At 31.2% G+C, this 27,833-nt stretch overlaps 1 protein-coding gene across 2 annotated transcripts in view; it reads right to left on the bottom strand.

Moving 5' to 3' along the window:
* Positions 1 to 22,801, bottom strand: part of LOC114330085 (b(0,+)-type amino acid transporter 1) — a 156,146-nt gene extending 133,345 nt beyond the window's left edge. Inside the window, exon 1 of one of the 2 annotated variants that reach the window (XM_028279398.2) lies at positions 22,579 to 22,801. The gene's annotated coding sequence lies outside the window, so the exon portion shown is untranslated. Of the gene's footprint in view, positions 1 to 22,306; positions 22,328 to 22,578 lie in introns of those variants that run through there. The other variant, XM_028279400.2, reaches the window with a different exon arrangement.
* Between the last annotated feature and the right edge of the window lie 5,032 nt (positions 22,802 to 27,833).

Raw genomic sequence — 27,833 nt, 5'->3', positions numbered from 1 at the left:
AATATGTATGTATAATTCTATGTAGTAAGTACTGCAATTCATTACAACAAACTGTTCATCAATTTTCTTATTACCACCAATTTCTGCCTCAAATAAACGGGATTTATCTTGTCTCAAAAGAATCAACACGTATTGTCGAAACACCATGAAACAAGAGAGAATGTCAAGTACATCAAATAAAAAAAAACAAAAAACAACAAAATCTCCTATGATGATTTAAGCCTTTTAGTTTGATGGTATACCTATACGAGAAGACAAAAAAAACCTTGCCGACCCTGTCTCCAAGACCACGAGCCGCCACTGTTCTCCAGCTATTATCGGGTCTTTCACTTCTTCTTCCGTCTGGTTGATATTCAAATGCCTATATGGTTATATTATTTCGGTCTTTCCTTAGAGTATGTAGTATGTCCAATCCTAATCGTTACTGTTATTTTCTCTTGTTTTGTTCTTCTCCATAGTTCTACGTTTATTATTTTTTCAACGATTTCCATGCATGAATACCAAAAGCGATTTCCTGGTGCATCCGCTATAGCCAAAAAAATAAAAATAAAACGGGGTGTTAAAAAAATTGTTTTTTCGTTTTTTCATTAATGGCATGCACTCCATCAATAGGGTTTTTCATAAATATACAGAGAGAGTCTGTAATTTGGAATAAATTCAATATCTCAAATACTAATTGTCTTTTTAAAAAATGCTCAGACCCGTCGATTAGTATTTCAAATTGTCCTTTTTGACATACAATAATAATGTATACAGGGTGTTCCAATTTAGAGATATGACGTCATCGTTGATTTTCTTAAATATCAACATGTCATTTTGATAGCTATTTTGATAGGGTGTGTAAAGTTATACATAACTGCAAAATATCAAATTTTTAATCTCTAACATTTACAAGGTAATAAAAAATAACAAAGTTATGTCTGTAATTTGGAATAAATTCAATAATTCAATTACTAATTGTTTTTTATTTGAAAAATGCTCAGACCCGTCGATTAGTATTTCAAATTATAATTTTTGACATACAATAATAATGTATACAGGGTGTCAAAATTTAGAGATATGACGTCATCGTTGATTTTCTTAAATGGCAACACTGTCATTTGATAGCTATTTTGATAGCGTGTGAAAAGCTATACATAACTACAAAATTTCAAAGTTTTATTCCCTACCATTTACAAGATAATAAAAAATAACAACGTTATGAAAAACAAGTAATCAAATAATTGAATTTAATTATTTCAATTAAGCAAATGCTCATAATGTTGTCCATTGACTATTTGACAATATTCTAAACGCGATCGAAATTCGTTTTGAGTATTTCTAATGATTTGGGGTGAAATTAATCTGCACTCATTTCTTATTCGCGCTTTTAGATCCTCAACATTGGTTGGCTTGGTCTTAAAATCTTTGCCTTTCAAGTACACCCATAAAAAAATCCAACGGATTGAGATCTGGGGATCTTGGTGGTCATTCAATTGGTCCCCTTCTACCTATCCATCTGCCTGGAAATACGGCATCGAGATATTCACGAACCGGTCTTGCGAAATGGGGAGGCGCACCATCTTGCTGAAACCAGATGTCTCTATTTGGAACATTAGCATGTAGAGGGTTAGGAAACAAATTAACCAATTGCGGTACTAATTCTTCTTGCAAGAATTCCAAATATCGTGCTCCATTGAGAGTTTCAGCAAAAAATATTTGTCCTATAATTTGATTTCCTACGATCCCTACCCACACATTCACTTTTTATGGTCGCTGCGTATGGCCTTCCCTCATTCAGCGTGGGTTCTCATCCGCCCAATATCGACAATTTTGTCGATTTACCTCACCATTTAACATAAACGTACATTCATCAGAAAATAGAATGTTTTCTACTAGAATGTTGTTCGTGTCTAGTTGATTCATAATATGTTCACTAAACAGCAGTCTTCTCTCAGGATCATCTTCCAGTAATTCCTGCAGGATTGTAAGTTTGTAAGGATGCAATTTATGTGCTTTAAGAATTCGTGCTACTGACGACGGGCTAATTTCAAGATCATTAGGTATCTGCCTGGTAGAGGTATTAGGATTTTCTTGAACAGATAGTAGTACATTCATTTTGATATCTTCACTAAGAGCAGTTTGTCGAGGAGTACTGGTTTTTCTTACATGCCCGTTTTCCCTAAATTGTCATTCTATTTTACTTACAGTACTTTGCGATATCGGTGGCAGATCGGGATATTTTTCTCTAAACAGATGCGTAACTTCCATTTGTGTTCTTGCTCTTTCTCCATATCCAAGCATTTGTAAAATTTCAGTCTTGTGCTTTTCAGTTAAATAAACCATATTTAACAATTTCTCCAAACGAACTGACTTTCTAATAATCGATATTTTTAAACGTCAAAATATTTGATGACTTATTAAAAACCATACCAACACCATCTTTTTGTTTAATATCTAGATTGCTGTTTTTTTCTTAAAATGACTATGATACAAGTTTTTAATTTAAAATAAATTCAATAGTTCAAATACATAGGTACAGGGAGTCCCAATTTTAAGGACATTTTAAGATAGATATTGTCAAATAGTCAATGGGCAACTCAATTATTTGATTACTTGTTTTTCATAACTTTGTTATTTTTTATTATCTTGTAAATGGTAGGGAATAAAAATTTGAAATGTTGCAGTTATGTATAACTTTTCACACGCTATCAAAATAGCTATCAAAATGACAGTGTTGCCATTTAAGAAAATCAACGATTACATCATATCTCTAACTTGGACACCCTGTTTAAATTATTATTGTATGTCAAAAATTATGATTTGAAATACTAATCGACGGGTCTAAGCATTTTTCAAAAAAACAATTAGTATTTGAATTATTGAATTTATTCCAAATTACAGACATACCTTTGTTATTTTTTATTATCTTGTAAATGGTAGACTAAAAATTTGATATTTTGCAGTTATGTATAACTTTATACGCCCTATCAAAATAGCTATCAAAACGACAGTGTTGCCATTTAAGAAAATCAACGATGACGTCATATCTCTAAATTGGGACACCCTGTATACATTATTATTGTATGACAAAAAGGAAAATTTGAAATACTAATCGACGGGTTCTGAGCATTTTTCAAAAAAAACAATTAGTTTTTGAGATATTGAATTTATTCCAAATTACAGACTCTCTCTGTATATGGTTATTGCAACATCCCTGCAAAACTACCGTATCCATGAAAATAAGTGTGGCGAGCATGTTTTTACAATTTTCTTAATACCTATGTATTTTTTTAAACAAAACTTATACAGGATTAAAGACCACTATTTGCTCTACAAATAAGGTCCTATGCATTTTTTTCGTAAAAGCAACCGTTACGGCACAGTGGTGCCGTAAAGCTCAGAAATACTTTGGGGGGCTCCAGTTTTTGTTTTTTTTTTCGTCACCTATTCATTTTGTTGATAACGTACTTATGGCAAATTAAAGAATACACTGTCTGCTACAAATTATGACCTATACATATTTTACTTTCTTTGCACCCTAAAACCACAGTGGTGGCCCAAAGTCAATTTTTGCATATTTTCTTTCGTCATTTTTCTTTTTTTTTTTTTTGGAACGAGGAAGGCCCCATAAAAGAGGGAGGGACGATATAGAGGAGTAGGTAACGGCCGATTTCATAATGAAGTTAAAGGAGGCTTTAAATTTAAAGTTGCCTTTAACTTGAGATTTTCATTTCATAATCAAGTTAAAGGGCCCTTTTTATCAAAAGTCCTCTTTAACTTTAAAGTGCAGATTTCGGACCTTTAAGTTGCTAAAGTCTCCTTTAAAGGATGCATAACCTATTTTGTTGAGACGAAAACACAGTTGTCAGTTGTTTTTGTATTTAACTTTTATGGTTAACATAACAGTCAATAATAATTATTATATTATTACTAATTAGGATTCATTAATTGTACTTTAAAAGCACAATTATGTATAATTTTGAAACGTCTAGTTCAAGAAATTTATTGTATTCAGAAGACCAAAAATTAACCATAACAGATTAAGAACAAACTGTTTTGAACAATAATAATATGATGATCTGGATTTTATCAAAGATTTAGGTTGAAAACAAACAGTTTTGTTGGCCTTCTTAAATAGAAAACCAAATAACTTTGCCTATTATTAGGTAAGTGACTAAAAATTTGTTGATGTAAGTAAAAACAATGCTGTTTATTTATTTTAGAGGTGGATGCATTACTCCCATGCAACAAATTCTGTTGGGATTTTATGCATCAGGAAGTATGCAATTAAATGTAGCTGATTTTACGGCAGTGTCCAGAGGTTCAGCAAGTAGAATTTAAAAATTATAAAATTATAAAAATAGTATCCTTTACAATTGCAAGAATCATCAAGACAAGAGATGGAAAGCTGTTGAAGATTTTTACAAGATGGCTGTATTCCCTAGAATAATGAGTGCAATGGGTTATACTTTAATTGAAATAGATTCTGCAGGTGTCCAGGATTAAGAAATTTTCAGGTCCAGAAAATCATTTTTTGCATTGAATGTTCAGTCAGTGATGCAAAATTTAAAATTAGAGATATAATAATAGTAGGATGAAGCATAATTCAGGGGCTTAGAATCACACAAACGTAGCTACATTTTGTTTTATTTTCTTCTACAGAAATATTAGGATTAGGGTAACTGAACGTTATAATATGCAGGTACCTAGCCTAGGTATGCATGTCCAAATCAGAACTAAAGCAGATGGACATACGTTCATGTGAATCTTAAACTAGAAGTTTAATGTAGTTATGTTTGTTTGACCCTAACCCCCTGAATTTTGAAAGTGGTAGCTTTGGCCATTACATATTGGTTGTAGACAGTGACGAACAAGGAATGTAGTAGAACAGCAATATGGGTTGTGGAAATGAAGATTTCCTATACTCCGCTTAGGAATGAGACTACAATTAGAAAACATGACTGTGATTGTTGCAACTAGAGTGCCTCATAATATTGCCATTGATATGGATGACGATTTTCCTGTGAATAAAACTGCAGATGAAGCAAACAATGAATAATTACAACAGATAAAAAAAATGAAAATATTTCAGAAAACAATATAACTGTGTTAATAAATGAACACTTTGGTAGATTGTAAATATATTTATTAATAAAAACAAAATGAATGTATTGAACTTTTTATTTATTTTAGTTTATCCCATTTTTTTATAGACCTGGATCCTACGTACCAAAAAAAGTTGATTAATAGCAAGCTGAAAATTTGTTAATAGCTTAACGGTGTCTGTCGGACAAACTTTGATGTATGGGAACACTGGAATGGGGAGAGTTTTAATTGTGGAACAGGTTAAAAATTTGGAATGTAAAACTACGAAAACGTTCCACGTATTTTGTTGGACAGAACTTCCAATTGATTTGTTACCATTCATTAAACTCTCATGCAAAAATCAGACTGGTGTTTATCACCAACTGGGCATTTTAATGAGTGGAACACGAAGAACATGTCAAATGACAGGAATCATGTTGGTTAGTAATAGCAGTCTGATCTTTGCATGAGAGTTTAATGAAAGGGAACAAATCAATTGGATGTTCTGTCCGACAAAATACATGGGACGTTTTCGTAATCTGACTTTCCAAATTTTTAAACTGTTCCACAATTAAAACTTCCAGTGTTCCCATACATCAAAGTTTGTCCGACAGGACACCGTTAAGCTATTAACAAATTTTCAGCTTGCTATTAATCAACTTTTTTTGGTGTGCGAGATCCAGGCCTATTAGGTAGTTTTATTTTTAAATCCAATAATATTATTTTTTATATTTTGCCTCTTCCCTTTCTATCATTTTTTTCCTTCTGTTCTGCAAATATGCAATGCAACTAAACACATTAGCTTGCCTGTACATGATACTCAATTATTTGGATAATTTAAATGATTTTTAACAAATAAAATATTGTACCGACCTTTCCTTTATTCTTTACATTTATTTATTATATTTCTATAACTTTCTATCTTTTGTAACAAAAGAAGTTCCTCCTCTTTGCTAAAGTTTGTAGAAGTAATTTTTTGTTATCATCTCGTTATATGTCCATTTTTTTAGATTTCACTTTTTATTGATGAGTAATTAAGTAATAGTGGTGTATATAATTATTAAATAATAGTAATACCTATACAATAATAAAATTAAAAAGTAAGTAAGGTGATTAAAAAGAAAAGTAGAGTAATAATAAATATATAGAAATAGTAATAACAAGTAATAATAATTAAGTAATAATAAGTAACTTTTTGTAGTAAAAACAAAAATTATAGGAGTAGTATCCGAGAGTAGGTATCCTACAAAACGCTACAAACTGGCAAAATGTATGACATTCAAATGTCATTATTTCCATTTTAGTTCAAATATAACATAATTCAGTTTAACCAAGAGTATAAAATTTCATTAAAACAGACTTTACTAAAAGCATCCTTTAAATCGAATTATGAAATCAAAATCGTTAACAGCCGCTTTAAAGTCCACTTTAACATAAAGCCTCCTTTTACTAAAGTCCACTTTTTCGAATGATTATGAAATCGGCTGTAACTTGAAGCCCTGTCCAAAGCCCAAAGGCATGTGCACCGCACTGTTGGAGTTATGGTTTGGGGTGCCATCGGTTAAGGTTCCAGATCACCTCTAATCTTTTTCACAGAGAACATACCAGCTCAACGATACGTGGAAGAAACTGGAACTTCATCTCAAACCTTACCTTCAGTCGCTCCAACACCAATTTTTCAGCAGAATAACGAAAGGCCAAACTCTGCAAGAGTCACCATGGACTTCTTTGAACAGGCCGAAGTCAATCTCTGTCTAAATATGTCCCCAATTCAACACGTGTGTCATTAAGTCAATATTCTTATTTAGAACATCTTCCTCAAACTTTGGGGCACATCGGGAGGATTTAATTAGGACATGGAACGAGATAGCCCACGAAGATACTAACCGCAGCTAATCAGAAGAGAGTCTATGGGCATCCGAAAGTGTGTGTGATGCACCTAGATGCATCAACACCTATCAATTGATTTACCCGTGTAAGTTGTTTCAATCATATTGAAATTTTGATCGTTTGTTTATTTTGCTACCTTGTATAATTGTACAAAATACACACAACCAAACTTATATGGAATCATCTGATATTTCTTACTATTTCGTGTGAATTAAAAAAAACGAACACACGAAGTCAAACAATATTTATTTTAAAGCAATATAATAACAAATACATACACAACAATTAAATAAAACAATAATGTATTTAACAAACAAATTGATACTAGTTGTTTTAAAGTCAATAACATAAAAATTTTCAATGGAAAACGAATAATGTTTAAATTGTTTCTATTTTTTTTTTTTTTTGGTAGGTAGTCAGTGTTATCACCTCTAGTCCTTATGCAAGCTTCAGTTTGCGTGGGCACGCTCCTAATCAAATTATGTATCAACATTTTGTTGTGGTAGGTTGCTCCATCCTTCAAGAGCAGCTTGTACTAGCCGTGCGGTGTTTTGTGGATTATCCTGGCGAGCTCTACTTTTTCTTTTAAGCATATCCCACAAATACTCTATAGGATTAAGGTCGGGTGAGCAAACAGGCCACTCCAAACAAGGGACATCTTCTGCTTCAATGATGTCTCTAGTCACTCTAATGGTATGCGGAGTTCCATTATCGCATGCATAAATTTTCTCCTGGTGCACGTCTCCAGAGCCTAACTACAGGTTATCAACATACCTGTGAGCAGTTAAAGTTGATTGGATGAAAATTAAAGGAGTTTTTTACGGAGCACAATTCATCTCCAGAACATTACACTTCCCCTTGTATATTTGTGAACAGATCTGACAGTTTTCGTTCTTGCTTGTCTTCCTCGACCTCTTAAGTACACGATTCCGTGGGTCATCTGATTTTACACAAATCCTGACTTTTTCTGAAAATAGCACATTTTGTCAATTCTTAATGTTCCAGTTTTGATTGTAAAGACACCAATTTAGGCGATCAATCTTGTACTGCCTGGATAACTCGGGAGCCCATAGCTGTCCCCGGCTGCATACTTCTTGGCACGAACTCTTCTTCTTATCGTTTCAACTGAAACAGTTACACCTGTAGCTTCCAAAAGCTGCCTTTGGAGCTGCAGCTGGAGCCGTTATTACTTTTTGGCTACTTTCCCTTGCTTTATTTTTTGAGCTTTCCTAGTTCCTGTTACCTAGCATAGGTTTTGGACAGAACGTTCTGTGTTACGCCTAGCTCTACAGCTATATCCTTCTGAGAACAATACTTGCTCTACAAGACCAAGAAATCTTTCCCGTTGTAAGTTCTATATAACCCCACAGGAGGCAATTTGCAACTCAAGCAAATAACCTATACCGTACCGAGCTATAGGTACTATCTGATTGTCTTACGACTTGTTTATTTTCAATAAAAACCTTTAGCCTTCGCAGCAATAACAAGTTTTTCAAAAGAAGTAAATATTGCTTTGAAATACATGGTGATTCCATATAAATTTGGTTGTGTGTATTTTCAAAATATAATATAATAGTGGGTGTTCGAATTTATATGTCACTTAGTACAGTTTGTATAGGTTATTGCTTTTCAGGTTTGCTGTATACAAAGCCATTTCAAAATTAAACATTTTAATAACATGTAATAAACCTTTATTATAAAACAATCACCTACAGATGTTATTTTATTTCATAATATATACAGGGTGGTTCATCTTATTCGCCTCGGTGTCTGTACGGAAAACCACTTGATATTTTAAAAAAATTTCTTTACAGAAATATACACGGCCATTAATACTACAATCTAAAAATAATGTGAATTATACAGGGTGCTCCAAAAAAGAGTGGTATATCAAAGTTATATTTTTTCTTATGGAATGCCCTATATCTGATGACATTATTAAATTGACCTTAAAAAATAAGGTATACTTTCATAATGGTTCCCTATACCTAAATACAGGGTGTTTTGATTTATTTCGATTTTTATAAAAATGTAAAGTTTTAGAAAAAAATAAATATCTACGAATCTAAGAATCAGTAACACATTTTCTCTTGGATCTTAATAAGACACTATTTAGCATACTTCAACAGATGCTTATTGCAACAAAATTGCTTACAGGGTGGTCAAAATATAAGATTGTTCTATTAACAGCTTCAAGCTGTAATAACTTACTTATTTTAAATGGAACACTCTGTATCTTACTAGTCTATCGCGTAGAAAATTTACTTAGCTTTCAATGTGTATTAGAGTTTCATATATCTATCTCTATACAGGGTGGTCAAAACATTAAATTGTTCTATTAATAAATTCAAGCTGTAATAACTTACTTATTTTAAATGGAACACCCTGTATCTTACTAGTCTATCGCGTAGAAAATTTACTTAGCTTTAAATTCTTTTTAGAGTTTCCTATACCTATCTCCCTTAATTTTTTTAAAATTTAAAGATTTCCTAATTTGTAAGCTTTAAAAATTAGAATTAAGTACAACTTGAGTGGTTATGTACAACACATCACCAACACCGGCAATATACTTAGACAAGATACTGTCATTAATAAAATGTTCATTGTTATCATGTAATCACACAGGGTGTTGTATTATTTTAGTTGATTTTGGCCTACATGTGACATTGAATAATATGTTTATATTAAACTGCATACCCTATATTAGATGCCGTATTCTGGAAGATATTTAAATTATATTTCATTCCGTATAAGTATTTTCCATATCTTAACCCAACGGTTATTAAGTAAATTTAAGAACACCACTTTTTGTTTGAATCTTTGAATCGCAATTACAAACAATTAAATGTAATGGCTACTTTAACGAAATCGAGCCTATTGTACAAAAATATGTAAAAATGGGTATTTACAGAATAACATGGGAATTTATATAATTTACAGAATAACATGTGTATTGAGAATGTTTACATGGAATTGAAGAGGTTTTAAATATCTTCCATTATAAAGAATAGAATATCGAGTATGTCATTTAAAATAAGAACACTCTGTGTGATTAAATGATCAAAATGTGAATTTTAATAATGAAAGTATCTTGACTAAGATATCTAAGTATATTGCCGGTGTTGGTGGTGTGTTGTACATAACCACGACATAGGTACTTAATTCTAATTTTTAAAGCTTACAAATTAGGAAATCTTTAAATATTTAAAAAATGAAGGGAGATAGGTATAGAAAACCCTAATAAGAATTGAAAGCTAAGTAAATTTTCTACGCGATAGACTAGTAAGATACAGGGTGGTTCATTTAAAATAAGTAAGTTATTACAGCTTGAATTTGTTAATAGAACAATCTAATATTGTGACCACCCTGTAAAAAGATAGGTATAAGAAACCCTAGTACAAATTGAAAGCTAAGTAAATTTCCTACGCGATAGACTAGTAAGATACAGGGTGTTCCATTTAAAATAAGTAACTTATTACAACTTGAATTTGTTAATAGAACAATCTCATATTTTGACCACCCTGTAAGAAATTTTGTTACAATAAGCATCTGTTTAAGTATGCTAAATAGTCTATTATCAAGATCCAAGAAATAATTTGTTACTGATTCTTAGATTCGTAGATATTTATTTTTTTCTAAAACCTTACATTTTTATAAAAATCGAAATAAATCAAAACACCCTGTATTTAGGTATAGGGAACCCTTATGAAAGTATAGCTTATTTGTTAAGGTCAATTCAATTATGTCATCAGATATAGGGCATTCTATAAGAAAAAATATAACTTTGATATACCACTCTTTTTTGGAGCACCCTGTATAATTCACAATATTTTTAGATTGTAGTATTAAAGGCCCTGTATATTCCTGTGAAGAAATTTTTTTAAAATATCAAGTGGTTTTCCATACAGAGACCGAGGCGAATAAGATGAACCACCCTGTATATGTGTAACAAAGTAAGACCAGCTGTAAAGTTGCTACTTGGATAAATATTTGTCAGCTGCTCTACAAATTTAATGCTTCACATTTTTAAACAAACTTAGCGCACGTTCACATGAAAGCGCTTAACGCGCGTTTTAATAATGCTAACGCGCGTTAGCATATCTACAACTTGAATTATGTAGTTGTAATCGCGCGTTATCAAAACGCGCGTTAAGTGCTGGTCATGTGAACATGGCCCAAGTCCATTATTTATAAAAAAGGATCAAAGTGAATTTATACAAAGTTATTTGCACTACGTTACTTTGTGTTACAAAGAAAATTCCACACCTGTAATTTTGAACCAATCAAAATACGTTATTTTGACAGATCACCATGGCAACGGAGGTATTTTATCGGAAATTTTTTGCTCGTGGGGTACCCAACAGCGAATTATAGTGGAAATTTTTTGACGTTTACAATAACAGAACATTTTTGACAGACTGGTTTTTATTTGTTTACATAATTTAGTTTTGATTCATTTTCTATCACTTGTAGTTACTCAAAACTTATGTAAAATTGAAGAATATACTATTTTCTATCTTGAAATGGTATTCCCATGCAACTACAATGAGTAGAAATTACGAATTTGAAAGCCTAAATAATTGCTGACAAAGCTATGGCGCGCTATTAATCTGTTCATGCAGCTTTGGATTTTCAAATGCAAATTTGGTGTGGAATTTTCTTACCGAATACCACGCGAAGTCAAATTAATATCCGGAAATTTTTTTTTGATCATGAATATTTTTAGAAAATTTCCCTCGTCTGCGACTCGGGAAATTTTCAAAATATTCATGATCTCAAAAAAATTTCCGGAAATAATTTGACCTCTAGTGGTATTACTAGTGAAAATAATTTACAAAATTACAGCGGTAAACCCTTTTACGTGTTTTCTCAAATGTTAGCTATCGTCAAAATGATGTTTTACTATTAAAATTTCAAATGTTCAAATATGAGCAATATCATTGTTGTATTATGTTATCTTTCCCGGATTTTCCTTTAACTATCAATAATTCTAATAATATACTACAGGATATATCATACTTACTCAGACTAGATACTGTAACTATCGAGAATTTTTTTTCATCGCGCTCCTTTGTAATACTTCATTCACTCATATTATAGTCTGGGCAGATTATCGGAGAATAGGCCATTTTTTGGGAAAAGGTATTTTCCAGCAATTTTATTGCTGGAATCGAATCTTATGATTCTATATGCATATTAATAATAGGTATAGGTATGCAAAGTCCGCAGATAGTGTGCTACTTTTTTATAAACAAAATGGGGCCCCCAAATCGTGTTTTTTTTTCAATGATTGCTCTATAACTCCAAAGATTTTAACTTTACACCAAAAACACCCAAATAAAAATTCACCGTAATTAAATTCTGCATCGAGACATGTTTTCCCCGATTTACTTCGACAAAAATTTTCTTCAGATGCGGGGTTTTCCAACAAAATCTTTAATTTTCAGGTAAAATTTTAAGTAAGTAATTATTATTCAATAATTAAATCACTTGGTAACATCAAAGCCCTTTTGGTATATATTATATTTCCAGAATCCAATGGAAATTGAATGAACAGTTCAGCAACAATTAAATTGTTAATTAACAATTTACGGGCGCTATAATAACCACAATAATTATGATATATGTATAAGAATAACTATGATTTTTGTATAAAAAGGTACTATACCTATCTAATGTACTTTACAGATTTGAAATTGGACTATTTTAGCCGCCTCAGGAATATTTTGAAATTATAAACAATGTTTTGGCTTATAAACAAATAGAATTCGGCAACTATTAAATTAAATTATGAAAAAGGTATTGGAAAGAGCGCGGCAGGACGCTTCTTATAAAAGAAAAAACGTTTAATTGCGAAGAGTGGTGCCTACCAAGATACAACCAGTCAAGGTTGACCGGCATGTACGTAAGATATACCTAAGCAATAGGATGGGAATTTTCGAACATCACCTTTTTATTTCGGTACTCTTTCTCCACACAAATTTTCAGATCTTTAAAAGACTCATAACATATATTATAATTTATAATAATAAAAACTATCGGTATTACGAGTGAAAAATACCAAAATTTCATTCAAAAATCAGGTTGGAGAAAATGGAATCTCAAAGTTCAAAATTGGTATAGGTACATTAAAAAAGTGCATTTTCTCAGTTTCCCATGGAGCAATTATCTTCATTTTTTTGTTCCCAAGTAACTCGAGTAGAGCCACCTAAATAACGCATTATTAAATGTCAAAGTTGCTTTGTTTTGTTATAATAAATTTATTTATTTATTATAACAAAAATTTTTAATTTGTTTAAAAAAATATCGTTTAAATAATTATACAGCTTTCAAATGAGAATATTTCTATTTTAAACGTAAAAATAATAATAACCAGCAAAATAATAATGACCTTACCAAGTTCTGGGAGAAGACCTTTAGGACGGCCATAAATGAGGAGAGATAATGTATAGTCAGATTTAAAAACAATGGGGCTACCCTCCTACCCAATTTCATGGACAACCGTGTGAGATGGAAGCAAGCCAACATAAAGATTTAGTACATCTTTATATTATGCAACACAGACAAAGAAATTATATGTAGCAAAAACAGTTTATTTTGCATATTTCCACAGCATAATGCAGTATGGTATAGAGTTTTGGTGTAACTGGGTATCTGCAGAGACTATATTTAGGTACAACTCAGAAAAGAACAGTATGGATGTTTTTAATTTGAAACAAAAGAAAAGTATAAATCTACCATTGAACAATTATTGTGAATTAAAATATATGATCATTTACAGGAAGTACTTGCTCTAATGAATAGCACACATGTTATGGAAATGTAATGTCACTCAAATACAATAACATTTACATGAATAGATTCGTCTCGAAATTACAATCATTTCATATCATTGCGCCAACTCTGAATTTTGATTAATCACATTTTTAAAACATTGGAAGTGCGTTAATTGTGATTTATTATTATAGGTTTGTTCTAGCAAACAGTCAAACTAGTCAGAAACCGTCAGCAAACAGTTGGTCAGTGAGAGAACATAATACAGTCACCAGTGCTATCCCATCTACTCGCGCTGGTCCACTATTCGATGATGGTTTCAAACCGTTTGAAGCTGATGCTAGAACAAACCTAATGTATAAGATAAGAGCAGGGGCGGTTTCTCCATTGGTTCACTTGTGCAGTGAACACCCAATAAAAGTTCATTAAAATACACTTTTTTAAATCTCTTCCGTCGTAAAGCATCATGACCCCCCTTTTTAGAGATTTTTTTTTAATTCCATATTTCTGGATTTTTTAAAGTTAGCTATCAAAGTTTATTTACTTTGCTCAATTTACTGTAGGTAGAACTAATTAACTTTATTGCGACAAAAGACAATACTTTTATCGAAGTTCCGATATGCTTTCTTAACTACATCATATAAATCTTGATACTTATTTTGTTTTGATTTCAAGACCATTTCTTTTATAAAGTATAAATACAGTGTACAAACTAAATAAAATAGAATATTTTATTTCTATTCTTTCTTGTAGAATTGTTTCACACAGAGTATTCAGTAAATAAATGAACAGTTTAATATTTATTCCTTCCAGACGTTGTTCTGTATAGAAGCGTTTGTTTAAATATATAGAACAATCGTTAAATGGTACTGCGCAGGACGGTGATCGTCGTGGACCGTCTAAAAGTTCATGTTGGAACAAAGCTATTCTGTACAAAACTGCTAGCAATATTATTGTCACGGTCCCAGGCCGGCCCTGTCAACGCCAGAACTTTCTGGCGACGAACTGTCTGATTTCGAGAGGAAACTTGTTTACGATCTAGAAGGCCATCGAATACACCTTTTTTATTGCTCTGTAAATAATACTTACCTTTCTATTTTTCTGGAAATCAGTAGATTAATTTTATAACTATATAAAGAGACATTTTTGGAATTAGAGTTTGGTCATTTTGTAGCCGTCGCGAAATAAATTGTAAATAAATTATAATAAAGCCGTGGTTATTTTGTAACGTATAAAATTAGTGTAGTATTTTCTAATAAATTAATTAATGTTAAGTGTTTATCGTAGTTTGTAAAATAAAAGGTATAAATTCATTGTTTTTCATTTGTTTAGTTGTAAGTTACTAAAAATAAATAAAGTCAACTAAAATTAAACTTAGTGCCTAAAAAAACATAAAATAGTAAAGTCAACCGCGTAAAAAGTCAGTTTTATAACATTATTAAGGCTGTGAGTGATAAAAACGAAATGAAAAGTATGCGATAAAAGTAATATACCTACTAATTCTTTTTAATTTTAAAATAGGGTAATTTTTTATATTCGTGAACGTCGGATGTGCACTCATGGCCCCCTCACCCTGTCGTATACCGCCGTAATAAGCAGAGACCCCCCACCCCCTTTTCAACGACGTAGTTTATGAAGATGTTCCCTACTATGCTCTGGTGCAGAATTCAAATTGAACCAGCCAGTTCTAACCTACCGCTGTAGTTAGGAAGAGAAATCTTAAAACCGGTGAAAAAGCAAAAAGGACACGGAGACCAGTGCAGCGTTTCGGTTCACAGTTTGGAATTTTCTGTTGAGGGATTTAGTTAAATACGGTTAAATCTTAAATATAATATTAATAGTTTTATGATGGAGTCTTATTCACTGGAATTTATAAAAGAAAATGCAAATAGTGTTGAAAATCGACTTCTTCAGTATAAAAAAGAATGGTCCACTTCGGCCGGAGATACAAGAATGTGCTATAAAAAACAAAAAGTTTAAATGTTGCTTTAAAGTTTAACAATATACCTAAAAAAACTTCGTGGTTGTGCGGATGTGATAAACTACATTCTTTGTTTTGTTTTCCATGTTTAGTATTTTCAAAGAATGAAACTATTTCTTCAGAGTGGACAAAAACGGGCGTTCGGGATTTATCTCATTTATCAGCAAAAATTCATTTAAAAAATGAATTGCAACTCTCAGATATTGGCAATATTGATGTTCGCCAATTATTAGAGTCTGGGTATAGGAAAAAAACGCGCCTTGCATTTTACCTCAATGGTGGTGTGGAAATGAATGCATTATTTAATCGAAATTAGTTAAAGATTTTATGTATACCTACCATACATAAATAATAAAAAATGATTAATATTCCACAACATTTAAACGGGCGAAGCACTCACTATTGATAATTTTTTAACGAACGCCTAGGCAATAAGTAAATATATAATTTGGTGAGAAGCAGGAAAGTATAATAGTTTCACTAATAAAAAAAAATAATAAAAAAAACAAACAAAATTAATTAATGACAAATATAACATTCGATATAAAAATAGGACAAATAAATGGTATGAGAAGTATCACAGTACTACATGAAATAAGAAAAACAGCAAAAGAAAATAGTCTTGATATGGTTTGCATTCAAGAACCATATACAAGACTAGGAAAAATTCAACACATGCCAATTACTGCACAATGTGCAAGCATAGGAGAAAATCCAATGGCGGTAACCGTATTATTCAATAAAAATATGAGACTTCTAATTCTAAAACAATTTAGTGATCGACACTGTATCTGTGTAGAATTGCTAACAAAGGCAGGTAAATTTATCATAGCTAACCTATATTGTCAGTTCTGTGAAGATATTGATGAATACGTGGAAAAGATAAGAGCTATATTTATAGCGTATAGAGAGGAAAAAGTTATAGTTGTAGCAGACGTAAATGCAAAATCAATATCGTGGAATTCAACTCAAACAGATCAAAGAGGATTATTAGTAGAAGATATGATTAACGAACTAGAGTTGATAGTACACAATAAACCAGGAAACCCACCAACTTTTCAGAAGCTGGTGCGGCTAGCAATATAGATATAACAATATCAAATGTTGCAGTAGCACACCTAGTTAAGGATTGGAAAGTGATGGAGCATGCAACAATAAGTGATCACAACCTTATAATTTTCAATCTTAATAACCTGAATCCACGTAATACGGAAATGTCTTCGGTGAGATACAATATAGGTAAAGCAAATTATGAACTATTAAAGTCTGAGTTTCGACCACCTTGTCTGGTACAAAGGGGATCTAATATAAATATTGCAACAAAAGAATTAACCAAACAAATTAAAAAAGCAATGGATATAGCAATACCAAAAATAAAAGAAAATAGTAAAGTAAAAAACTCAGCCTGGAAGGAAAACCTCACAAGAATGAGAAGCAGAGTTAGATATGCGCGACAGCGATATCAACGATGTGGTATCTATCTTGAGAGGCAAATCCTTCTAGGTGAGTATAGAAGACTAAAACAAGAATATAAACAAGAAATAAAAATAACAAAAGCTAAAAGTTGGGAAACCTTCGTATCAAGACACTTAGAATTAGATATGTGGGGAATACCATATAAAATAGTTTCTAAAAAAATTAGATGTCCGACAATGCTTTCTACTTTAAAAAAAGAAGATGGAACATTTACAGAAAATTGGGAAGAATCGGCCGAAACATTACTTAATGTATTATTACCTCCAGATAAATTAGAAGGAGAAACATTAGAACAAAGAAATATAAGAGAAGAAATGATCTCTCTCTCCTGTCGTTTCCCCATTACTGAGGATCGTGATTTCTTCCAATATTCCTAACAATGTTTCTCCATTGGTCTCTATCGTCAGCTGCTCTAAGAGCTTCGCAGAATGAATAAATGATACAAGAATACCAAACAGAAGAAGAAGGAGAAATAGAGGAATTCACAGAAGAAGAAGTATATGAAAGTATGAGAGAAATGAAAAGAAAGAAGGCACCTGGACCGGATAATATTCATGTTGAAATACTTCAAGCATTGTCGGAACAAATAATTCCAGTACTAACATCATTGAAGAAAAAGATCTTGCCTTACCGAAATCATATAGACCGGTATGTTTATTGAATACAATGGGAAAATTACAAGAAAAATTACTATGTAAAAAATTAAATCAAATAAGAACAGAAATTGGATTACATCCTGGTCAGTATGGTTTTAGGAAAGGTAGATCAACAGAAGATGCAATAAATAAAATATTTGAAATAGTAAATGAAAGCATAAAAAAGTATGTTTTAATGAGCTTTATAGACGTGTCTGGGGCTTTTGACAATCTTTGGTGGCCGTCATTCTTTGAAAGACTTCGAAGAATGAGATGTCCAAAGAATCTGTACGGAAGTCTCAGAAACTACTGTCAAGACCGATATGCAAGCCTAAGCTGTCCAACAGGAAAAAAGACAAAACATATCACAAAAGGATGTCCACAAGGATCAGTATGTGGACCTATGTTCTGGGATGTAATGCTAGAGGAACTGTTGGAACAATTGACTATAGATCCTGAAGTCCTTGGAAGCATAGCATATGCAGATGATTTGTTGTTGATCATAGATGCAAACTCAAGAAGAGAATTAGAAAATAAATCAAATGAAGTATTAATAAGAGTAAATGATTGGATGAATAAAGTAAAATTAACAATATCAGATTCAAAAACAACATATAGTTTAATAAAAGGAAATTTAGAAAGAGATCCAATTATAAAAATTAGAGGGAAAACAATAAAAAGAAAAATGGAAACAAGATATTTAGGTATTATAATAGACGAACAAAAATTATTTACAAAACATATGAGTTGTGTCTGTGAAAAGGCAACAAAGATCATGCATAGCATTGCTAGTCTAGCACAGAAAGAATATAGAATTTCGTTCCGACAGATGAGAATATACCTAAGTACAATACTTGCATCAATTGTAGGGTACGGTTTAAGTGTGTGGGCACATAGATTAATAAATAAAAAAAATGCAGAAAAATTAAATAGAGCTCCGAGGATTTCTTGTAAGAATGACGGGAGCATTTGGAACAACTGCAACACAGGCACTCACAGTTTTAACTGGAGTAATGTCAATGCATTTAGAAACACAAAAAAGAGCATGTAATTATTGGCTAAAAAAAGAAAAATATGAAAAAATAATACAAATAATAGGATTAGATATAAGAAATAAAAGAGAATTAAAAGAAATAATAAATAGAAAAAGACAAAATGAATGGGAAAATTCAACAAAATCTAGACGTTTATACAATTTTATACCAATATTAGAAAACATTCCAAATTATTTTAATCCAAAACAAGATTTAGTTCACTTTTTAACAGGACATGGACCGTACCCAACATATTTGGAAAGATTTAACTTAAAAGATGATGCATATTGTGAATGTGGAGAACTAGGTACACCAGAACATATAGTGTTACATTGTGAAAATACTATAGAAAATGAAGAACATAGAGAAATGAGAAGAAGATTAGAAAGAATTGAAATAAGAGATATATTACAAAATGAAGAATATTTTGGAATATTAATCCAACCCTGATGAAGTTGAGTAAGATAAAGTTAAAATAAATAAAATAAAATATAAATTCAAAAATAGATATTTACAATTATAATAATAATAATTCAATATAAAATAAATAAATAAAAATAATAATTCAATAAATAATTCATTAAATTTATAAAAAAAAAAGACTACCAACTCTCTTCTGAAAATAGAGGGACTGTCTTTATAACTTAGAAGGGAGTTGATGGTACCAAAAATATTTTAACAAATTTATATTGTTTATTTAAATTTGTTAAATGTATTTAATAGATTATGGCAAATTAATTAATAAATTGTAAAAATAGATTTAGGTAGTAGTTTAGTAAAAAATGTAAAAATATAAAAAAATATCTGTAATCCCATCAGGAAAAAACGATCTGGATTAGTCACTAGAGGCCAGGTCATATGTATAAACAATAAATAAATAAATAAATAAATAAAAGTTTCACTAATCCGCTTAGGTCCCGCTTGATTTTTTTCCCCAAAAATTTTGTCACCTGTGCCCGCGGTTTTTATTCACTGTTTCTATAATTGCATTCCTTAATTTAACACCCTTTTTAAATTACCACGAGCCGCCACTGGATAAGAGACCTTAATTCCTGCAGAAAGATTTATGAACTGCCTCTTTCACAAAACCACTTTTTTCACTTTAACTCACGTACACACTAAGTTGATTTTAGATTTATTCATATCAATTTATGCCGTTATTAATCAAAATTCAGAGTTGGCACAATGATATGAAATGATTGTAATTTCGAGACCAATCTATCCATGTAAATTTTATTACATTTGAGTGACATTACATTTTCCATAAGATGTGTGATGTCCTTTAAAAAGAAAATTAAACAGTTATTGCTTAAACATGTCTTTCAATACTCTACAAGAATATTTTAACAAAAATCTTAATTAAAATTTTCGCCCTCTTGTATGGCCATTGTAAATTGATAAATAAGCAACGCAGAACCCATATATACAATTTTCATATTCGTAAAAGCTGCAAGTAAAGCTAGAATAAGTACCTAAAGACCTTTATTTTTTTAATTCTGTATTTTATTATTGTATTAAAATTTTGCAGAATAAAAAAAAGAAAGAATACATAAATAAATAAGTTTATTTCCTTCCCCATTTATTGATGAAGTTATTTGTGGATACTACTATTACTTGTATTATTATATTTTACGGATATAATTTTGATATGGGGATTGTGTGGAAATCTAAATGGATTTTTGGTGGACTTTTTTTAGATTCTTGATACAGATTTCCTTACCCGTTCTGTCCTACGTATTGAGTGATTGAAAGTAATAGTATAATTTGCGGTAACACAATAACCAGTATAACTTTATTTACAAAGAAAACTTAAGAATAACTCATATATGAACTACAAGTATAGTAGTACCAACTATCTAAGGGACAGTGGGGTGCTATTGTTTAACACGTGAAATTACATAAACAAGGGATGATTTCATAAAAGAGATAGATCCCTTGTTTATAAAATTCCACATATCGAACAAGAAACAAATAAATTCTGTATACAGCAAGGAGTACGACAAGGAGACATCGTCTCACCAAAGCTATTCACAGTGCTTTTAGAACACACTTTTAAGTAGGCAGATCTGAACGAATATAGTATCAACATAAATGGAGAGAAACTCAGTCATTTCAGATTCACAGATGATATCATCCTTATAGCCGATCATATGGATGATGCAATAATAATATTGAACAAATTATATCACTCTTTCTTAGAGGTAAGACAAAAGATTAACATGAAAAAGAAGACACAAATAATGACTAATCGGGTGCTGAATTGCAATATTGTTCTTGATGAAAGATGGAAGGGATATTGAGCAGACTACATCATATAAGTACTTAAGACTTGAAATTCGGTTGGGCAAAAATATCCATACATGTGAGCTTCGACTTTTGTTAAGTTAAAATATGTATTTAAATTGGACTTACCCATAATACCTCAAAAGAAAAATCTTTGACCAATGTGTATTACCTGTACTCACTTATGGACCGGAAACATTAAAGCTTGTCATGCACGGGGAGCCAAACTATAATATATATTATAGATTTATTCTCGCAGCATGCTCCGAACGTATCCTTGGTATGTTCGGCACATGCTGACCAACCAGATGGACCGACAATCTGAAGCGTATTATCAATAACTAGATTTAAGCCGCACTAGACACAGACAGATAGAGCTCAGAGAGACGTATGTCCAGCACTGGACACATACAGGTGGATGCTGACACATCAAACAATAGCGCTCCGCTGAGCATTAACACATTCACGAACACGCTTCACATGTAGACATGTCTTCTTATGGAGTAAATGACTTCATATGGAGTCGTGTCTGTGAATGTGTTAGTTAACACGTTGACGGACAGTGCGTTAAATGTATAAGCAAGTGTTGTGACACAATATGTATTTTGCAAAGTAGAATAGGGAAATTTTTGAATTTCTTTTAGCACTTAAAGTTTATGGAAATAATGAGTTTTTTAACATTTTTTGTAAACATGTGGACGAAGACCATGGATGTTGTGTCACATTTCATATGCATCTGTAGGTGTAATGTGACATTTTTTAACATCGATTTTTTGTCACAACTCGTTACTTTAAAAATGTCATCTATAGACGTTGTGTCACATTACATCAATAGAAATTAAGACGTTCTGTCGGTAAACGTGTTAAGAGTCTCTTAGATAGCTGGTAGTACTATACCAAAATAACCAAATAAGTAGTTTTTGATTTATTTATAAAAATACATAAATGTCATTTATTAAAATTGATAACAATTAATGAATACAGTAAAATATAACGTTTCCAACAAGCATGCAGTGCAAAATTTTTGCCAAATACAAATCATGTCCTATATACAGCCAGTGGTTTAGGGTAAGCCAATAAAAATAAACTGCCAAGCTAAATGACTTTACTAAACACTTTATTAACTCAAAAAAATCGTATTACACAAGTATAACAAAAATAAGCACCTGAATTCCACTCTTACTTTACCAATAAAATTATTCTAACTAACTTTTTATTCTTTATTGCCAAATTGCCATGTGGTATTTAATAACATAACCTTATTTTTAACATGTTCTAGTTCGCGATAATTTTGATTCTAAAAAATTTGAAATATTCTGTGGCAATTCTAAAATTAAAACAAACAAACAGATTTTAAAAATAACAACACGCAAGCAAACTTAAAAAAAACAAACTAAAGTTCAATCAAGCAGAACAAACCGAACATAATTTCTTTTACCTTAAATTTAACCTCAAGAATGAAAATAGTTAAGTATTGTAGCACTAATTGACCAGAGTGTGAGTATTGTCCTTTCTAATTGAAATTGGATTATTTAAATCAATAGATTGTCTTCCATAATCAGAAGCAGTCTTAAATTTCATTTCTGCTCTTCACTTTCGCGCGCAGTTTCTTGTTGTCCTTTTAATTTTTAAATACAGTTCACGAAAACAACTGGTGGTTGTTGAAGGATAACAATCGAAGACCACATCGGTGATTATAATATTAAACGTCCGGCAACACTGGTCATACAAATTTACTAGACATGTGCGGAGTCGGTTCCCATTTTTTAATTTTAAAGGGGGTATAAAAACCGTTGGTTGCTGTTGATTTCAGTAGTAAACTGCCGATCGAGTTTTTAACGTGGATGAAACTGACTGTCAATTGTTCAAACAAAAAGGCATGAACGGTAAAAGGCAGTTTGGAGCACTGACTGGCGACTGCAGCTGCAGTTGAACGAGGGTCAACCATGACAATAATGATAGTCTAAGATCCGAATAGGAGGTCAAAATGTACCCATCTGCTTGTCGGATGAAACATTTTTTTTATTAAATTTCATACATAGACAAATATTTCTAGCATGGTTTGCCTATCAAAATCGTGTCATATGCTTCTTTTCATGAGCATTTTTCAGTGCGTCACAAATGATAGAAAAAAAGGTAAGTCCGTGATAATACACATTTATGACATTTATTCTAACATGACATTTTAGTTAAATCTGACAGTTGTCACATTTTATTTGCAATTTGGCATAAAAACAATTCAATTGTGTTTATTGCATTTATAAAATGGTATTTTCTTTGATTTGTATAGTCTTATAAATTGTACAGATTATATTCGTAGATATATTATATAATTAGTAAATAATTTTTTTTTTCGATTATAGCGCCATCTATTGACAACTAGAATAAATGTTATAAATGTCACCGACGAAATGTAATAACCGACGTGCGTTTTTTTCTGTCACATACAATTTAATGAGTTAGAAAGAAATCGAAAAACTGTAACGCACTGAAAGATCCTCATGAGAAAAAGCATAGCATGAGAAAAATTTCAAAAATATTTTATTAGATTATGAGTTTCTCGAGGCAACGCTGTCAAGTTTTTTTAGTTCTATCTAATTTTAACTTTTTGATACCACTCAGAAGTCAAAACAACGATTTTTTTTGTAAAAAAGGGTGAAAATTTACATATTTATTATTGTTAAACAAAAAATAAGCATACAACAAAAAATATCTCGACAGCTTTACCTCAAAGAATGTCTAAAGAAAATATGTACAAAATTCCAGGTGGGTCGGTCAAGTAGTTTTTGAGTTACAATGTCTACAGCCTTTGAAAAAAGGAGTTTTGAAGAAAACGCATTTAAAGTATTGTTAACTTTTATTTTCAATTTCTTTTTTGTCTTGAAAATCGTAAAATGATGCACACCGGAATATCTTTTTGAATCGCGGAGTAATTTACAAAAAAACAGCTGTTGACCGTTGTTCACTACATTCAAGCGTGCTGGCGCGAATCTGCTGCAAATCTAGTCGAAGCTAGGGCTATCTAACACTATCTCCCTACCTCCCTACCTTCGACTCGTTTTATAAGTTCGTGCCAACGCGCTTGAGCGTAGTGAGAAACGGTCAACAGCTGTTCTTATTTTCTTTTGTAAATTACTCCGCGATTTAAAAACATATTTCGGTGTGTATCACTTTACCATTTGACAGACAAAAAAGAAATTGAAAATAAAAGTTGACAATACTTTAAACGCGTTTTTCTCAAAACTGCTTTTTTCAGGCTGTAGACATTGTAACTCAAAAACTACTTGACCAACTCACCTGGAATTTTGTATATATTTTCTCTAGACATTCCTTGAGGTCAAGATATTTTTTTATGCTTATTTTTTGTTTAACAATAATAATGATGTTGATTTTCACCCTTTTTGCAAAAAAATTATTTGTTTAGATTTCTGAGTAATATCAAAAAGTCAAAATTAGATAAAACTACAAAACTTGACAGCGTTACCTCGAGAAACTCATAAGCTAATAAAATCTTTTTGATTTTTTTGTTTACCATGAATTAATGATGAATTCTGATGTCCACTGAGTCTCTTTTAAAAATTTTCCAACTTTGGCTTATTTTTTAGTATCTTTCCTTGAATTTTTTCTTGAGTAATCTATGAATTGTACTGAATATGCCTATTTAATTTAAAAAGAAAATAATTCTACCATACTTTAAAAAAATGTGTTTGGAATATTGATTTCAACCCCTTCGGCGCCCCTTAAGGATAGCTATGACACGATTTTGCTATAGATATGTTAGAATCCCATGCTAGAAATATTTGTCTATGTATGAAATTTAATAAAAAAATGTTTCATCCAGCAAGCAGATGGGTACATTTTGACCTCCTATTCGGATCTCGTACTATGATGCACGAGTGCTGATGGCAGATTCACATCGCCTTATGCAAAGCAACTTATTTCATGACTCGTTTTTACTTACTTTACACTTTATTGAACATGTTAAGCCATCTGCAGAGTCCCCAGTGTTGTTGTTATTTGATGGATACTATTTATATAAACGAAATATCAAAATTATAGAACTATAGTTTGGCGGTCGAAGCCCGAAAAGACAGAATTATCACGTGAACACCATGAGCTGGTTACGAGTGGCAATTCCCAACGTCACAAGTTCCATTTACACTACTAAATCTATTTTAAAATGTTGAATACCTTATTCTTTTAAGAATTCACATAAAATTGAAATTTCTGTATTTTAATTATCGTCTTCTAAAAAGACCATTTGGCACCAATAACAATTCATGTATAGTACACATGAATTAGCTGTACGAGACTTGCCGCATTCAACGATGTAATGATTGCTGATAAATTTTCTTTTTCCGTTTTGTCAACCATTAGGCTATTGATTATGTACTATAGAAAGGAACTACAACGTTAACGGGGTTTTATTATTTGATATGGTCAATGAATCTCTATATATGAAAAAACCGCGGAGTGCTACCATTTAAAGGGGTGCGTTTTTGAGAAATGGGTGAATTAGTCCCTGGGCACAGGTTACATTATGGTGAGTTCTATGCACTTTTGGTACAAATACGTCTACACAAAAATTGTTCCTGGTTAAATTTCCTATCCAAATATAACTTTTGAAAGTCAAAGATACTTTTTTTTACTAAAATATATTCAAAAGAAAAAGCACAAAGAAACCCAAAAGAAAGAAATTTTGTTTTTTGTCCCATAACTTTTGTCCACGGGGATATAGGTATAGGCATTGCTTCACAGAAAAAAAAGTTACATATTTTCTCTTTAAAATGATGTTTGGTAGAGGTCATTAGGATTTACAGTTTTCAAATTATGATTTTTCAAATTTCGCCACTCACATCAATTTTGGGCAATTTTCCTTGTTATTTCGCTAATATTGTTCTGTAACTTTTTTCTACGCAGCTTTAGGCATATGCAATGGTACATGTAAGAGGAATAGAAATCAATTACCTTTAAAATGTTCTACTGTATAATGTTGTACGACTTCTTTTAAAGAGGTTATCATTTTCAAGGTATTATACTTTTAACGAGTTTTTATATTTTTTACGATTATTTTTTAACTTTCCCATTATAATTTTTTTCTACATTTAGGTATATACAGCGAGCACGTAAAGGTTGGAATAAATTCATTTTCTCGAGAACGGACGATTTTGGAAAAAAATCCTGAAACAGGTCAATTTTTATTTTTAAATTACGACTTTTTGACATATATATTATACTAATGACGTCATCCATCTGGGCATGATGACGTCATTGATGATTTTTTTAAATGAAAATAGGGATCGTGTGATAGCTCATTTGAAAGGTAATTCAATTCTCTATTCAGCAATATAAACATTAACATAATTATTTATACAGGCAACAAAAATTTTTCAATTAAATTTATTAAAATAAAAAGAAGAATGTGTGTAATTTATTTAATTCAAAATTCATTTTACTGCTATCAGAAAACAGGAAAAAATGTTTATTTGGCAGATAAATATTGTTTTTTGCTTAAATTCAATAGCAGCCACCCACCAGCCTCGTGACAGTTTAAACATTTAATTTAAGCGAAAAGCGAAAAATTTTTCAAATAAACATTTTTTTCTGTTTTCTGAGAACAGTAAAATGTATTTTTCATTAAATAAATTACATACATTCTTCTTTTTATGTCGATAAATTTAACCAAAAAAAAAATTTTTTTTGGACACCATGTATAAATAATTATGTTATTGTTTATATTACTGAATAGAGAGTTGAATTACCTTTCAAATGAGCTATCACACGACCCCTATTCTCATTTAAAAAAATCATCGATGACGTCATCAAGCGCAGATGGGTGACGTCACTAGTATGATATATATACCAAAAAGTCGTAATTTAAAAATAAAAATTGACTGGTTTTGGGATTTTTTTCCAAAATCGTCCATTCTCGAGAAAATGAATTTATTCCAACCTTTACGTGCTCACTGTATATTATATGTATAATAAAAATGAAAGCTTATTCTGTTTTATAAGTATTATAAAAAATTCCAGGATTATTTTTGAATAAGATATGCTTTTTCAAAATGTAATAAGTAGGTACTTGCAACGATTTTTGATTTTTGGATTATTTTTTAAATTTCTCATTATAACTTTTTTATGTGATTGTGTGTTATGATTAAATCTTCTTTTTTATAGGTAATACTTTCGATCCACGTGACTCGGCCGGGCAAACTTCAAAATATGGATTAATTTCAATATTTGCTGTCAAAGCTCGTGCACCACAAGCTTTGCTTGAAAAAATAGCATGTAAATGTACCAAAGGATGTACAAAAATCTGCGGTTGTAGGAAGATAGGAATTAGTTGTTTAATATTCTGCAAAGGGTGCATGTGCATGGGTACTAATTGTGGGAACTTTAAGATAACTGAGGTGTCAGAGGAAGATATTGAAGCTAATGCTAACGAAGAGATGGACTTTGATTTTGAAAATTTTTTAAATGTCAACGTTTAAATAATTTTAACTAAAGTGATGTTTTTTAAGACTAATGTTTATGTAATTTTTGTAAAAGAAATAATTTTAAATAATACAGGTAAAAAATATCAAAGAATCACTCGGTTTCCATTATTTAAATATAGATGATACACCATTTTAAAGAACAGAAAGCAAGCTCTCTTTATTGAGCAATATATAGTATATTCATGTACAAGAAAAA

Source organism: Diabrotica virgifera, chromosome 2, assembly GCF_917563875.1.
Source record: "Diabrotica virgifera virgifera chromosome 2, PGI_DIABVI_V3a".
NCBI classification, from domain to species: Eukaryota; Metazoa; Arthropoda; class Insecta; order Coleoptera; family Chrysomelidae; genus Diabrotica; species Diabrotica virgifera.
This window is presented reverse-complemented; position numbering and strand designations above follow the sequence as displayed.